At 39.7% G+C, this 12,377-nt stretch overlaps 1 protein-coding gene across 5 annotated transcripts in view; it reads right to left on the reverse strand.

Annotated features, from left to right (window-relative positions):
- The window catches only part of DIAPH2 (diaphanous related formin 2), a 947,390-nt gene that overhangs the window by 364,144 nt on the left and 570,869 nt on the right, over window positions 1–12,377 (reverse strand). The gene's annotated exons all lie outside the window — the stretch shown is intronic.

Consider the following 12,377-nt stretch of genomic DNA (forward strand, 5'->3'; position numbering starts at 1 on the left):
AGACGCTTCAAAGGATATAGTAAGCCTATGGTTGTATTTTCCTTATTTATTAACTGTGGATATTAATATGATTACTATATGCCCTGAAATAAGAAATTGGCAATACAAACTAAAGCAATTAGATAATACAATTGTAGTAGGTTTATAAGTTCCTCACTACTGAAAGCAGTCCCTAAATAAAGCAAGTCTTGATTCGTTATCTGGGCATTATCATCTCATACATTTATTATACTTTATGTAGTTTTGTCTACTAACAAAATAATGGATTTAAAAAACAAATTGAGACGAAATTTGAGAGGTAGGTAGGGTCTTCTAGGACACTGTAAGGAGTTTAGGTTTCACCTTAAGTGTAGTGAGAAAGTGCTGAAAGACTTCAAGCAGGATAAATTGATAAAATTTCTTTTTTCTTTTTTTTTTTTTTCCAGCCCAGAGGTCTTTTATTTATTTATTCTTTTAACACCTATTATGCCATGAATTCATAGGGAATAGGTTCCAGCAGCTCAGGCTCCTTCTCATTGGTTCTCCCAAAGTGTGCTTCTCTGGGTGCAGCAGGCTGGCGCTTCAGTTGAATCCAGGTACCTTTCTCTTTGGCTTCTTTCTTTTTCTGATCATTTTCCTTCACGCGTTTCAGGAAGCTATCTCGGCTCTTAGAGTGCTTAATGTGCTCAATACACACATTAATTCTCTTGGCAAGAATTTTGACCTTAACTTGTTTGTTTACAACAATGCCAACAGCATGCTGGGTAACACTGTAGACTCTTCCAGTTTTGCCATGGTAACACTTGTGGGGCATTCCTTTTTGAACAGTACCCACTCCCTTGATGTCTATGATATCACCTTTCTTATAGATTCGCATATACGTGGCCAAAGGAACAACTGTGTTTTCTAAAAGGTCTAGAGAACATATATTGGGTGTCTCTTCTCTTTCCCTTTGTGTTCGTCATTTTGGCGAATTACTGGAAGATGGCGGTTCCGGCCGAAAGGCTTTTTTTTTTTCTTAGACATGGTCTCGCCCTATCTCCCAGGCTGGAGTGCACTGGCGTGATCTCGGCTCACCACAACCACTGCCTCCCAGGTTCAAGTGATTCTCCTGCTTCAGCCTCACAAGTAGCTGGGATTACAGGCACGTGCCACCACGCCCGGCTAATTTTTGTATTTTGAGTAGAGAAGGGGTTTCACCATGTTGGCCAAGACAGTCTCTATCTCCTGACCTCATGACCCACCCACCTTGGCCTCCCAAAGTGTTGGGATTACAGGTGTGAGCCATTGTGCCCAGCCACAAAGGTTGTTTTCAAAGCGTCTTCTTCTCTGAGACCCAAATAATTATCTGGGCTATGTTTTTCAGAATTCTCCATCTATTCATATATGTTCCTGAAAAGTCCTTCCACCCTGGCAAAACGGGAATAAAACACAAAGAAGGGCTAAATACACTTTTGTGTAATTTAAATAGCAACTGGTCTCAAAAGTCATGTTCAAAGAAAGGCTGATGAAATTTTTAATTCATCTATACAGGTGGGAAAATATTTGGCAAAGCAAAGATTAATAAAAGGCCCAGAGACTTGCAAGTGTTCTGGCAAAAACATATACAAGCACAAATACACATACAATCTGGCTAAAGACTCTGAAATATTCATTTTTGAAATGAAATTCATATTTCATTTATGAATGATCCCTAGTGATCATTTATGAAACAAGGGAAAGAAAACTGAAAACATTCACTAATACAAGTACTATGAGATAATGTCTTCAATACGGAAGTCCTCAAGTAGACATATGTATACATTGCTTGGCTAGACTAGATAAGGGATTGGTAAACTACTGCCTATAGGCCATACCTGGCTGGCTGCCTGTTTTCCCATGGCCTGTGAACTAAGGATGCTTTTTACATTTTTAAATGGCTGAAAAAAAAAAAAAATCAAAAGAAGGATAGCATTTTGAGACACATGAAAAGTATATGACATTTAAATTTCAGTGTCCGTAAATAAAGTTTTATTGAAAAACAGCCAGGTTCCTTCATTTACATATTGCCTATGGCTGCTTTTGGACTACAAAGGCAGTCCTGAGTCCTTGTGACAGGGACTGTGTGTAGTCTGCAAGTCCTAAAATATTTAATACCTGGCTCTCTGCAGAAAAAGTGTGTTGATCCATGTTCTAGATTAATAAAAATGCCCCCTTGGGGAGGGATATCAGCAATTTCCTAGTCCAGATCTCTCATGAGGATATGGAAACAGAGAGAAATCAAAAATGGATAGCCTAGGTATACACCGCCAGGCCTCTGGATTTCTTTCTTTTTTTTTTTTTTTTGAGATGGAGTTTCGCTCTTGTTGCCCAGGCTGGAGTATGCAATGGCGCGGTATCGGCTCACTGCAACCTCCACCTCCCAGGTTCAAGTGATTCTCCTGCCTCAGCCCACGTCCGGCTAATTTTTATTTTTTTATTTTTTTTTAATTTTTAGTAGAGATAGGGTTTCTCCATGTTGGTCTGGCTGGTCTTGAACTCCCGATCTCAAGTGATTCACCTGCCTCAGCTTCCCAAAGTGCTGGGATTACAGGTGTGAGCCACTGCGCCTCTGGATTTCTTGATGTCTCTATAACCATAATGCAACTGAGTCTCCTTGCAACAATTCGTTGCATCCTTCTGAGGATAAAATGTATATTGTGAATTCCATAATGTGGAGTTGATTATATAAGTTTATCCTGCTGAATGTATCAATAGAATGTTAATTTAACAGGATGGAAAAAAAGCATTTTTTTTTATAGAGTTAGCACAATGCCACAGACAGCTATGATCAAAGCAGGGTAGCAAAATTTATTTTGTAAATCCTCAAATTAAATAAATAAAATATAAAAGCAACAGACACATGCAGAAACTCAAAGCCAGGTCCTGTATCCCAGTCAGTACGAAAGGAAAAATCAGCCACTATACAGCAACATGAAATTCAGTCTCAATGGCCAAATTATCACTTCTGAAAATAACACAGAGGAGTCCAAGTCAAATTCTCCATTATCACATCTCATAGCTTCCTTTTAGAATTGACCAAAATGCATCCTAAATAACTGATCTCTTTGTCATTACCGTGGGCTTTAAAATGATACTACAGTACATTCTAGGAAGTTGCCAAGTTACAAATCCCAGTGTTGTACAGACAGACACACAAACACACACACATGCACACACTCATTTCATCCTATAGAATATACCTTGTTATTATGCCAGTTTTACATATGAAAAACCTGAGACAAAGAGAGATTAAATAATTTCCTCAAAGTCATGTAACTAGTAAGTGGCAGAGACAATATTTGAAGTTAGGGAGTCTCATGTGTGTTCTTAACCAACATGCTCTACTGCCTGCTGAGAATAAGGCAAGATTTAGTTCAGCAGTATTTCCAAGTATGGGAAGTACAAGGTGAACCTGGTACCTGAAGTTCTTTTAGGTCCTGAAATTTAACACATAGTTCTGCTAATGGCATAGCACTGCAATAGCAAACAAGGAAGTGAGAGGGGAACAAACCACTGTCTTTGCCCCATGGAAGCCTTACTGTAGGGAAGTTAAGACAAGCAAATACAAAGATGTATAAATTGATGGGAGTATCAGTTAGATGATAACACACTGAAGAGTTAGTAGGAAGAAAATAATTTGTAAACAGGAGGAGATGTAATGTCTTCTTTGAGATATGTGGCAGTAAATGAAAAGAATATTTTTCCGTCTTCAGTCAAGAATGAGAAGAGATGTTTATCTGGGAATATGGTAGCTGGACTCAATGATTTGAGGAGAACAAACCTAGTTTGGAATTGCTGTTGTGGGGAAAAAGAGAGAATTAGAGTTAAATGAAAAGCTACCCCAACGCCATTAGGAGGCTAAGGTTAGAAATTATGGAACAATGGATTCCATCAGGTAGACTGTGTGACTTCTGTCATGTATGTAGGAGTTGGGATTGGAACAGAGCAACAGGAATATCAGGGTGTGGGTGGCAGAAGGCTAAAGGAGGGGGGCTTGAGGCAAGTATGGGGATTCTATAGTGCTAGACAGTGTGTAGGTTATGTGGCAAATGCAGCTTGAGGGGAGCAAATACTTTGGGAGAAAAGAAAGAGGGGCTGGGCGCGATGGTTCACACCTGTAATCCCAGCACTTTGGGAGGCTGAGGCGGGCAGATTACCTGAGATTAGGAGTTCAAGACCAGCCTGACCAACATAGTGAAACCCTGTCTCTACTAAAAATACAAAAATTAGCCGGGTGTGATGGCACATACCTGTCATCTGTTACTTCGGAGGCTGAGATAGGAGAATCGCTTGAACCTGGGAGGTGGAGGTTGCAGTGAGCTGAGATCACGCCACTGCACTCCAGCCTGGGTGACAGAGTGAGACTCTGTCTTACAAATAAATAAGATGAGAAAGGGTAAGGGTAAGGTCATAATGAGGGCCACAGAAAAACAGGTGCCAGAGGCAAGGGCTGTGTGAGGATGGTGGTGGGTACAAGGGCACATTCAGAGCTTGAGATCTTGGTGCTAGCTACAGTGTCATGTGTGATGACAAAGTCTGATGTTTACATGCTATGGGGGAAGCTGAAATGGAGAGAATAACTCATGATGACCAAATCAAGGCTAAGGACCTTTGAAGCCATGTTGTATATTGAGGCATCATTTGCAATGGTGAAGTCATCAACATTCATCTTTTTTTTTTTTTTTTTTAACTAAATAAACATTTATTTCTGGCTTTGTGAATTGCTTTTGTATTTTGTAGTTTCCTTTTTTCTTGGAGGATGTTTTTGTGTTGTTTGTTTTGACGGAAGGTTATGAAGTAAGAAAAGAGGTCTGTGGAAGAGGGTATGATTAGCATATGGTGAAAATCAGATTTTTGCAGAGCAATATTTTATCTCTCTGAGGGAATGCAGATTGATAAAAATTTCGTTTTGGTTCTTTGAATGATGAATGCACAAACATTGTGAACAATTTTGTTTCCCATATTTTCAAAGTAGATAATATTAAAATAATTGGTAATACTTTCAAAATGTGAATGGCGTGTTACTGTAAAAATTGTTTTTCAGTTATTTAAATTTCATTGAACTCATAAGTTACACAGATACACCAGGTTATTTTTAACAGTGCTGTGAACTTGAAGAGCTACAGTGAATTATTCTTAATTATATACATACTGCTTACTTACCATATTTATTTTTAAATGGCTGCAGTTTTCAGATATGAATACATAATGGTAAAATAATAAAACAGTACATCCAGATGTTGAGAGATGACTGAACTATTCCCTGAGTTCGATCCACATATGTTTTGTAAGCCAATTAACTCTTCTGAACCTCTGGAGGGTACCAAAAAGAACCCTTTCAAGAGTAATTTACTCAAAACAAAAAAAAAGGTGGGGCATGGTGGCTCAAGCCTGTAATCCTAGCACTTTGGGAGGCCGAGATGGGCGGATCACGGGGTCAGGAGATTGAGACCATCCTGGCTAACACGGTGAAACCCCATTTCTACTAAAAAATACAAAAAAACTAGCTGGGCGAGGTGGTGAGTGCCTGTAGTCCCAGCTACTCGGGAGGCTGAGGCAGGAGAATAGCGTAAACCTGGGAGGCGGAGCTTGCAGTGAGCCGAGATCCGGCCACTGCACTCCAGCCTGGGCGACAGAGCGAGACTCCATCTCAAAAAAAAAAAAAAAAAAAAAGCCTGAAAAAATTAATATGCCTCAGAATGTATCCAAAAAAGTCCAGTAAACAATTACTTTAGACCTCTGACCTAACGTATGGACTATTGACTAGACAGATTTTTACCCAATAAAACAGACAGCAAACTTATCATGTACCTTTAGGATTTGCTTTGATGAAACTCTAGTTTCCCTCACATGAGTCTTCAGGGAATGTATAACAAATGTGAGACAGCACAGTAACAGCAAAAAGAAAGCGGGTCTTGGAGTCAGAAGACCCAATTCCCACTTCCTTTACATATGCCTTTGGGCAAGACACCTAAACCACTTTGAGTCTCAGTTTTCATACCTGCAGAACAGGAATAATATCACCTGCCTCTCTGATCTGGTGGGGTGGTTATAAAGATACAAATTGGCCAGGCTTGGTGGCTCACACCTGTAATCCCAGCACGGTGGGAGGTCAAGGCGGGTGGATCGCCTGAGGTCAGGAGTTCTAGACCAGCCTGATCAACATGGTGAAACTCCCCTGCTAAATACAAAAAATTAGCCAGGAGTGCTGGCACGCGCCTGTAATCCCATCTACCTGGGAGGCTGAGAAGCTCTAGAACCTGGGAGGCAGAGGTTGCAATGAGCCAAGATTGCACCATTGCACTCCAGCCTAGGCAACAAGAGCCAAACTCCATTAAAAAAAAAAAAAAGATACAAATGGTCTGTGACTCTTTGTAAAGTGTTTGTAATATAAAAATCTTTACTTGATGGTATTATAAATGCTGCAATAAGAAAATTCTGCTTGGCAGGAGGATGGAGCCAAAAGAGATCTCTGGCTCCTTCCTTTTAAGTTTCTACATATAAAGGGAATACTTAGAAAGAAAACCCCAGTACATGGAATATATTTAACATAGGAAACTTTCCAAAAATGCCTCTAATCTACAGCAAAGGGTATTTGCATTTATTATAATTCTGTCAACTCATAAAAATAATTATGGTTGCTCTCAGACCCATAGTATATAAGAATTCTGAGTACATTTATTATAATATCTGTGAAGATTTCTTATCAATATTTGAAAAGAAATTACTACTTGACCCATGGAAAAACTGTTTGAGGCCAATACCATAATACTGCTTCAACTCCAAATAGAGGTCTCTTTCATGCTAAATACTTCTTTTTTTTTTTTTTTTTTTTTTTTGAGACGGAGTCTCGCTCTGTCACCCAGGCTGGAGTGCCGTGGCCGGATCTCAGCTCACTGCAAGCTCCGCCTCCCGGGTTCACGCCATTCTCCTGCCTCAGCCTCCCGAGTAGCTGGGACTACAGGCGCCGCCACCTCGCCCGGCTAGTTTTTTGTAGTTTTTTTTTTTTTTTTTTGTAGAGACGGGTTTCACCGTGTTAGCCAGGATGGTCTCGATCTCCTGACCTCGTGATCCACCCGTCTCGGCCTCCCAAAGTGCTGGGATTACAGGCTTGAGCCACCGCGCCCGGCCTCATGCTAAATACTTCTATAGAGCAAGATGGCAGCTCTTCCTTTGCTTCATTTGCTGTGTTCTATTCTCCTTCCCACCATTCAGATAGAAGCATTCCCCAAGATCCCCTGTTCTTTTCTCTATAAACGCTATCTTAATGCATTGCTCTTACACCAAGGCTTTTGTTATTATATATAAGCTGAAGATCCCCAAATCTCTATACCCAAACCCCAACCTTTTATTTGAGGAATGGTCTTCTAGTCTCACATAAAAGTAAACATGTAATTGAGTGTCCCATGTCTGCATAAGCATCATATCCAAACCTGAGCAGACCACCTTCTCTCAGAAACCAAATCTATTTCTGATTATCCTGTTTTCCCCAGTGGCATCACTACTCTTCCAGCTGTCACTGCTTAAAACCACAGAGTTAGCTTTTACTCTTTATCTTTTGTATTAACCATAACCAGCCAGTCACCAAGTCTCATCAATCATTTTCAAAATGCCTTTGTTTTCTACCTTTGTCTGTGCATTACAACTGCCACTTTTAGGAAGTGCATCTCACCTAAAGGTTGGAACACTGCAACTGTTCTACATGCATTCAATCCATATCACATAATGCTTCCAGAAAAAAAAAAAATTCTTAAGACATTGATGTCACCATATCACTACTTGATTCAATGAGTTAAAATTAAAACCTTCAATTACATTTGAAGTCTCCAAAGCTACCATAGGTTACAGAATGCAATTAGAAACTAATGAATATGACTAACATCCTGAACATGAATTAAGAGGTTTTTAGAATTGAACACATTTAACTAATACAAATTAGTGGGAAATGGCAGTGCTATTCCAAATATAAAAAATAGTCACAATTTCCATGGTAAACATGAAAAGGAAGAGTTTTTATAACCCCACATACCAGCTTTATTGTCTCTGGGGAATTAAAAGTGCACCTGTGCCCTTTTGGCACACACATGGACTCCGCTATACATAGATGGACAGGGTATAACAGCATTACATTGCTTCTTTCTCTCTGTGGCATGGGTTATAAGCTATGATTTAAACTGTTTCTTTAAATATGCAAATCACATTTCATGCATAGATCCCACATTGATCTTGCAAAGACCAGCTCTCAGCTACATTTTTAGCATGAAATAGAGAGAGAAATCTCAATTTTGCTAAGGTAATCTTCTTTTATTGCATTTCTACAGTTTCCTCTTTACAAATTGTTACTAGTGTCACCCTTTAATGAGTAGTGAGGTACAGGGATTCTAATTTTATTTGAGATTTTATTCATTTAGGGGAAAAAAGTTCTCTATTATTTTTCAGAAATAGAAAAACTATGTCTTATTTACATAATTGTAAACTGCTCATTTTCTTTTCTCCATTAGCACAATATTGCTGCCTAATAAAGGGTATGATCTGAGAAAGAAAAAAGTGAGCATACACTAATGAGTAGTATCAGAGCAACAAGCGAAGTTGCAAAACACTTTTTTCGCCTGTCTTACTTATCATACATCAACAGACTTCATTTTCTACATGAATTCTCTCCCCACAAAAATACTATTTTCAAATTTTCTACCATACACACAGAATCTAGCATATGATCCCAATCATTTTAGGATCCAGGGCCTCCTATATTTGCAGCTAAAGTTTAAGTATTAGGAAAACTACCATTTTCCCCCTATGATTTGCTGCGTGTACCTGCTGAATCTTCTAATATAAAACCAGGGGCAGGATTTAATAATATATATAGTTTAAAGGCCAGAAACAGTGGCTCATGCCTGTAATCCCAACACTTTGGGAGGCTGACGCGGGGGGATCGCCTGAGCCCACAAATTCGAGACCAGCCTGGCCAATATAGTGAGAGCTCGGCTCTATGAAAAATTAAAAAACTAGCATAGCATAGTGGCACATGCGTGTGGTCCCAGCTACTTGAGAGGCTGAGGTGAGATGATCACTTGAACCTGGGAGGTGGAGTTTGCAGTGAGCTCATATAGCGCCACTGCACTCCAACCTGGGTGACAGAGCAAGATCCTGTCTCAAAAATATTTGCAAAAAAAATTTTTTTTAATTGTTTAAGGATCTAAACATTTGCCCACAAATAACTTGGATTTTTAAAAACTGGATCTCAATTTTACAGTCAGTTTTACATAATCATGCCTTATATTAACTAACCTAAATTCAGCAACTGGGTTTTACTTTTTGATTATTACCTTTTCTTATATGATCTAAAAAAATCTTGATTTGTTTCACTATTCACTTTGCAACTTTGACTTTGTAAGACTTATGCAACTTTGACTTTGTAAGACTTGGAATAAACTAAGACGTGTTTGAGATAAGTCTTTAAAAGCTTTCTCTTAGTGTCACCCTGATTAAATCTTTCACAATCATTTTACCAAAAAAATTATATTTCTATCACATCCTTGAAGGTAAGGGGTACATTTTGTACTTCTCAATGGGCCTAGTATATTGTGTTATACTAAGTAGAAGTAAATATATATTGGGTGAAATGAACAAACATGTTATATCCAATGGTTTAATCACTAATCAGTTAAGAATAAACTATATGAGTACTAAATAATAAATGAATAGGGAAATATCCTTATAATATTCACGTATCATGTTGACCCACACGCTTTTTGTGAGTTTTCTTTTTTTTAGACGAGGTCTTGCTTTGTCACCCAGGCTGGAGTGGAGTGGCGTGATCTCAGTTCACTGCCACCTCTGCCTCCCGGGTTCAAGCAATTCTGCCTCTGTCTCCCAAGTAGCTGGGATTACCGGCACCTGCCACCATGCCCGGCTCATTTTAAAAAATATTTTTGGGCCGGGCGCGGTGGCTCAAGCCTGTAATCCCAGCACTTTGGGAGGCCGAGACGGGCGGATCACGAGGTCAGGAGATCGAGACCATCCTGACTAACACGGTGAAACCCCGTCTCTACTAAAAAAATACAAAAAACTAGCCGGGCGAGGTGGTGGGCGCCTGTAGTCCCAGCTACTCGGGAGGCTGAGGCAGGAGAATGGCGTGAACCCGGGAGGCGGAGCTTGCAGTGAGCTGAGATCCGGCCACTGCACTCCAGCCTGGGTGACAGAGCGAGACTCCGTCTCAAAAAAAAAAAATAAATAAAAAATAAAAATAAAAATAAAAAATTTTTGGCCAGGCGCGGTGGCTCAAGCCTGTAATCCCAGTACTTTGGGAGGCCAAGACGGGTGGATCACGAGGTCAGGAGATCGAGACCATCCTGGCTAACACGGTGAAACCCCATCTCTACTAAAAAAATACAAAAAACTAGCAGGGTGTGGTGGCGGGCGCCTGTAGTCCCAGCTACTCGGGAGGCTGAGGCAGGCGAATGGCGTAAACCCAGGAGGCGCAGCTTGCAGTGAGCTGAGATCCGGCCACTGCACTCCAGCCTGGGCAACAGAGCGAGACTCCGTCTCAACAACAAAAAAAAAATATATTTTTAGTAGAGACAGGGTTTCACCATGTTGGCCAGGCTGCTCTTAAACTCCTGACCTCAGGCAATCCGCCAGTCTCAGCCTCCCAAACTGCTGGGATTACAGGCGTGAGCAACCACGCCTGGCTGATTTTGTGAGTTTTCTACCGTGCTCAGAATACTCCATTCAGTGCCATGAATAGCTAGCATGTTTTGTCAATTCTGATTATATTAGGTGAATGAATAAAAGTGACATAAATTTTAATATTAACATTTTCTGTATTGTTATGACATATACATTAACTGCAACTACTGGAATATATACATACACAGATATATACATATACACACACACAAATACACACACATTTCTACTGATTAAAATCCTTGAGGGAATTTTCCTGAGACTCCCCTGACTGCCTGAGTATTTACATTACATACTTTAAAACATATACTCGGCTGGGTGAGGTGGCTCATGCTTGTAATCCCAGCACTGTGGGAGGCCGAGGCGGGTGGATCACCTGAGGTCAGGGGTTCAAGACCAGCCTGGCCAACATGGTGAAATCCCATCTCTACTAGAAGTACAAAAAATTGGCCGGGTGTGGTAGCAGATACCTGTAATCCCAGCTACTCGGGAGGTTGAGGCAGGAGAATCACTTCAATCTGGGAGGTTGAGGTTGCAGTGAGCCGAGATCGTGCCATTGCACCCAGCCCAGGCAACAAGGCGTGACTCCGTCTCAAACAAAACAAAACAAAACAAAAACAAAAAACGTATACTCATTCCTCAATCTTCAGAAACAGGTCCTGGCATGTTTTAAATTATATTATGGAATTCCTAATGTGGTATTTATTTTTACAATTTTACACCCCAGTTTACAGTGGAAGGAACATTCCATTAATAACAACTACAGACTTCCAAGTCTTCCGGGCCATTCTTTCATTCACTCATTAGATATGGGTAACATTTGGAAGGTGGTACTATAATGACACGTTTTAGCTCTTCTTTCTCTTAGTGCCTAAAAAAAGTATAGTCTGCCCTGCACCATAAGCATCTGAGTCTCTTATACTGCTAAGTACATCTTATCTGTTAATCTTATCTATTCAATAAGCATGTAAGTTCCTCTAGAGCAGCTGTGTCATATTTTTCTCAGAGGACCTACTATGATTAGGCACCACCAGAGGCCCTCCATACTTATCTCTGATGTTAAAATTAAGATTGCCAACAAAATTATGTTCAGATCATCATTAGATTCTGTTTTGCAGATAGTCTATGTACTATTGGTAACATAATATTAACAACAGAAACAAGACAGATGCCTTCAATTATTTAGGTTTCTTTCTTAAAAATACATTAATTGGTAAAATGACAATAGCTTATGGGAGTTGAGGTCATCTTGAGAAAAAAAAATTCAACATCTAAACACTCAATGGTCCATTTTTATGCTGTAGAAAAGAGAGAAAATGATGGACTCAGAACATGAAGTTAACATTTCTAGTGGATATGAGTGAGCAGCAGTAAAGTTTTTAATACACTAAGCATGACTAACAAATATAATTAGAAAATCACACAAGGTCAATTAATCAAAGAGGTCAAAGTAGGTGTCCAGAAGACATGATATACATGTTAAATATCTTAACTGAAAAAGTATAAATAATATTCATTTGCTAACCTTTTTGATGTAGAGCTGAGGTATCCTATATGAGTTAGGCTCCAATTGGCTGTCTGCAGAGCCTTCCTTGCATATAACCCACACATGAAGTGTACTCTCTAAATCAGTTTCTAGATTGATTTCTAGATTTAAGTTTCCAGAATGTAAACATTCATGAAGGAAT

The sequence above is a fragment of the Trachypithecus francoisi genome, unplaced genomic scaffold (assembly GCF_009764315.1).
Source record: "Trachypithecus francoisi isolate TF-2019V2 unplaced genomic scaffold, Tfra_2.0 Lachesis_group6, whole genome shotgun sequence".
NCBI classification, from domain to species: domain Eukaryota; kingdom Metazoa; phylum Chordata; class Mammalia; order Primates; family Cercopithecidae; genus Trachypithecus; species Trachypithecus francoisi.